At 52.8% G+C, this 4,778-nt stretch overlaps 1 pseudogene; it reads right to left on the reverse strand.

The window, feature by feature from the left end:
* Positions 1–1,419: 1,419 nt before the first annotated feature.
* Positions 1,420–4,778, reverse strand: part of LOC102249913 — a 19,104-nt pseudogene continuing 15,745 nt past the window's right edge.

Genomic DNA, 4,778 nt, shown 5'->3' on the forward strand with positions numbered 1-4,778 from the left:
CCCGTGCTGCGCGGACACACCAGACCAGACTTGTGGCTAAACTGCAGAGCATTCAACTTGAAAAACTGGTTCAAGTGCACCTGATCTGAAATATTGTGAGCTGGGAACATTGAGAAAAGACAGATGGAGACATGGAAAGGGTGAGCCAACTCACGCAACTGCATGGCTGGGAAGCTGGAGAAAACGTGTAGCAGCGGAACCCCCACCCCTTGATAGTGTAGTTTCTCAGCCTTATGCAGGGATCCCCAATCCAGAGCAACAGAAAAGTTAGTTACAAACTGTCTGTGGGAAGGGCCATGTGGCAGAGCTCGAGGCAGCAAAGGAGTCTGATCTGTACACTCAGCAGTGAATCTGAAGGACCCTTTATTTGCTGAAATAACTTTGAGCAGAGACCTGGATGGGGGCTGAACAGCATGGCTTCGTAAGGAAGATTGGTCTTGCCTACCTCGCATGCATGGGCGGCATCCCTATCTCCACCTGCGCAATGGGTAGGTTGGCCCCATTGTATTGTGACATGAGGCAAAGGGAAATGGGTCTGAGCTGGAAATCTGTGCCCATTTGTTTAGTCTGACAGCACAGAGTACTTGGACATTTGGCCAGGTCAGAGCCTGGGTAGAGGTCTCACCCAGTGGGGTACAGCCAAGCTTAAAGATTGGAGTGACAAGCAGGGCTGATTTTTTTTATCTCCTCCAACTTGGGGTAGTGGTGAGGGGCTTCCTGGGAACCAGGGATTGCTGAAGTAGTGAAACTGTGTCTCTGGGGTGGGCTTTTGTTTAAGAGACAGATGGGCATGTCCAGGGCGCTTTGGCCGAATTATAAGGAAGTAGAGCTGATCTCCCCAGTGAGTTCAGCCAGCACAGCACTGGGAAGGAGAAAAGGTGCCCACCATCCCTCCTACAAGCTATGGGCACCACACCTAATGCAAGTGTTTAAACCTCTTTGGCCAGGTCCTGGATATCCCCCCCAGAGTCAAGCTCCATGGGGGAAGTTAGAACAGCTCACAGCAGGGACATTAAAGGTATGAGAACGAGCCAGACCCCACCTCTGTGCTATGGATGTCCTGCCCACCAGACTACTTAGGGTTCAGTTGCTGAAGGCCAAGCAGGGACAGTAACTGACATTGGCTTACACCAGAGAACTTCACGGGAGGACCAAAAGACCTTTCAGATAACATCAGAGCAAAATCCAGCTAGCTCCACAAATAGAAGATCCAACGGGTAATTGCAGGAGGCACAAAAATTTGTGGGGGCCAGCTCTACTTATTTTTATTTATTTTTTAAAAATCTCTTTTTAAATATTTTATTTTGTATTACATTTTGCTTAGTTTTTTTTCTTTTTTCTTTCATATCTCCCATTTCTCTTCCATTTTATCTTATTTTTCTCATGTTTCTCTTCCTATTCTATATTTTATTTTAGTTATTATTTTTTTTGAAGGGCATGATAGTTTATTTTAAAAAGCAGTACCACACTGATCTTCATGACCAGCGTACACATTATGATGGCTTTTCTCTTGGGTATTCACATCGCAGTATCTTTTATACTGAAATGTTTCAACAGGACCAAGAACGTTAGAGAAGTGAGGACTCAGGTGGAAATGAGCACGGGAACTCCAGGGTCCGAGCGCAGAGAGTTACCTGAAGCCGCGGAGGACCAGCGGCACGGGGTGTGGTCGCCATGAAGCACAGCAGTTCTCCAGGCGGCAGCGCGAGCTTGCACTCCCGGTGCCTTCATCTTTAATCCGTATCATCGAAGCCCTGCCCACCGCGGCCCAAGCACAAGCCTCTGAGACCCCTCAGGTCGTGTCCAGGCTGCCAGAGCAGGAGTTTAGTGATTTTAAAAAGAAGATCAAACCACCATCAAAATAAAGAGGCAAAGAAAACGGATTTTCAAATCATTTGAAAGCATAGTGCATATTTGCCCAATACAGACCCAAACTCAGAGCAAATGCTAGAATTATAATCTCCAAACTTCTGCCATAAAATTAACATTTATACACACATGGGTTTTGCTTATCAAACTGTATTTTGCCATCAATGAGCGGAAGTCACTCCTGAGAGAACAATGTATTTGGTCACAGCCCCACGTCCCAGGAGACAACCTAAGGAATACAGTGTTGATAAGTCATGATACCCCGATCTTAAAAACCCTGCCCATCTGAGATTCCTTTCAAGAGGAATTGTGCTGTTGAGTAATTATGTTGATAACTGCCCTCTTCCTTAACCAACGCGACTCACCAGCATTTCACACTGGCCTCTGCTTCTGCTACCACGCTGACGCGCAGGGTTCCCGCGGCAGCGTAAGTCTCCCTTCTTACAAGCAGCAGGTGCCGTAACTGTCAGTGACATTCGTATCTCTAAACGCAGCCACACGTTATTGAGCTCAGCAAGGACGAAAAACATGGAGATCCAGGCGCTTCTAGCCAGAATCTTTATGCTTTTTTAAATGAAGCTGCTTGGGAATCTTTTTGGTATGCATCAGCCTTTGTATTTTCTTTAAAAGAATATATTTACGGTAATTTTTAATGTTAAATGTCCTGGGGCTTATCAGTACTTAAAAATAACAATTCTTCTTGCTTTCAGCATCTGGAATAGAATTACTTCTGGTCCCTCCTCAGATCAACGCTATCTGCATCACGTGTAACACTGAACTTACAGACATCCCTGAAAAGTGGTCGATTAAGTAAACGAGTGAGTGAATCACAGTGGAGTCTCGATCGGTTAACAGTGTAGATCCATTTAAAAAAATCACACTGAACAGGAAAAGAAATCTTCAAGCTAAAAAGGAAAGAAAAGAAACCCTCCTAAGCAGAGCTGAGCGTGTCCTCACCGAATCTGTGCTTGTCCCGCGGGCCGGCCCCCTGCCTCCGTGGTGAGCAGGGTGCGTGTGACCCGCACACAGGCCTCCAGGACGCGGGAGGGAGGCCACACGGAGCACCTAAGGGAGCAGAGTGCCCCATCGCCTCCCCAAAGGACCGCAAGTCCCAGAGGAGCACAGCCCCTCTGCCGCGCTCACACGTCAGCCGGTGCCAACTGACCCTCCCGCCCGCCCAGTGCCACTTGCAGTCACTAGCAGGCCGTCCCTGGACGCACTGGCCTTTCGCTCTTTCGATTAAAAAGTCGTGTTACTTTATAAAGGGGGCGGGGAAATGAAAACCCGAGTCTAAAGGCACGAAGTCGCACAGCTGCTCTCGTCGGAGTTTGTAAACAGAGAACAGGCTGAATTTCGGGGACCCCAGTCTGTGGGCGGGAAAGGCATGGGCAGGCTGGCCCGGGCTCCCCGAGACCCCGCGGGGCTCTGAGGTCTGCCAAGTCTGCACTGAAGACCCATCCTCCAGAAAGCAATAAGGCAAAGAGTATAATCGTATCCCCGCTACATGGTAGTGTAGGCGTACATAGTGTAACTTAGCTACGATGCGGCACTGCCCTGCGCCAGCACACAGCCAGCCCGGCTGCAGGCACAGAGTGGCCTGTGCCTGCGGGAGCGGCGGCAGCTCTGAGCAGTCTGTGCTCCGCTGCGGAAATCACCCTTGAACTGGAGCGCCCCACGCGCGCCCGGCACTAGACGCTGTCGTACTTGTGAAGCGCCTCCTCCAGCTTCTGCGTCACTTTCTGAAAAAATATGATCTGCTGCTGCAGGAAGTGCTGCATCTGGGACTTGAAGTCGCGCACGTGGACCTGGTGGAAGTGGTGGATCTCGGCCAGCGTGGTGAAGGAGACGGTGTTGCAGCGGGCCTGGATGCCCTCGGCCTTCTGAGCCTCCATCTTCCCCTCCTCCACGTGCCGCCGGCTCTCCTTCACCTTGGTCAGAGCGCCTTTCTGCACGTGGATGATGTCGGGGAAGTTGGCCAGGTGGCCCTGGTACAGCGCTAGCAGTTCCATGACCGGGTCCAGGTCCTGCCGGGGCTGCTCGGCGAAGAGCTCTCCGATGGCGTCGTAGGCGTCCCCGGTGAAGGCGATGGCCTGGTTGAGGCCGACCGAGAAGGCCTGCTGGTCCAGCTCGAAGGCCTGGCTGAGGCCGCGCAGGGACTGGCCCACCTTCTGGTACTCCTTGCGGAAGCCCGTCACCTGCTTGCGTGCGAACTCCATGGCCGTGTGGTTGAGCTGCAGCACACTGTCGTCCATCTTCTTGGTGAAGCTCTTAAAGCCGTAGATGCGGCTCTCCACCTCCTGCAGGTCCAGCGCGGCGGCGGGCGGCGTGCTGAGCATCAGGAAGATGTTGGCGCCCACCATCTAGTCGCACTTGGCCTTGCACTTGCCCTGCTTCCAGGCCTTCTCGTCCGTGCCGCTGGGGCAGGTGAGGAAGTGCGGGAAGACGTCGCACTGCGCCAGCACCGGGTGGCTGGCCATGTGGTTCATCCACCAGACCAGGCCCTTGCGGCGCTTGGAGATGAAGTCCTCCTCGAAGCGGCCCGTGGCCTGCTTCTCCGGCAGGTGCGGCACCGAGATGACCGGGAACTTCTCGGCCAGGCGCGCGTACAGCCAGTCGAAGTGCTTGTAGCGCCGGTACACGGGCGCCTGCGTGTGCGTGGGCACCAGCTTGTAGGAGATGTAGCTCTTCATGCCCTTGAACTTGGTCTGCTTGGTGGGGTCGTCTATGGTGCACTGGAACAGGTAGGGGTTCTCCTGCCACTCGGGGCCGTGCGGGCCCAGCACCACGCACAGCTTGTCGTTGTCCTTGACGATGCCCGCCGCCTCGCCCAGCATGAAGGCCTCGCTGCTCGACTTGACGAAGGTGGAGAAGCAGTTCAGGTTGCGGCTCACCGTGGCCGAGCTCTTGGC

Source organism: Myotis brandtii, unplaced genomic scaffold (genome assembly GCF_000412655.1).
Source record: "Myotis brandtii unplaced genomic scaffold, ASM41265v1 scaffold1929, whole genome shotgun sequence".
NCBI lineage: Eukaryota > Metazoa > Chordata > Mammalia > Chiroptera > Vespertilionidae > Myotis > Myotis brandtii.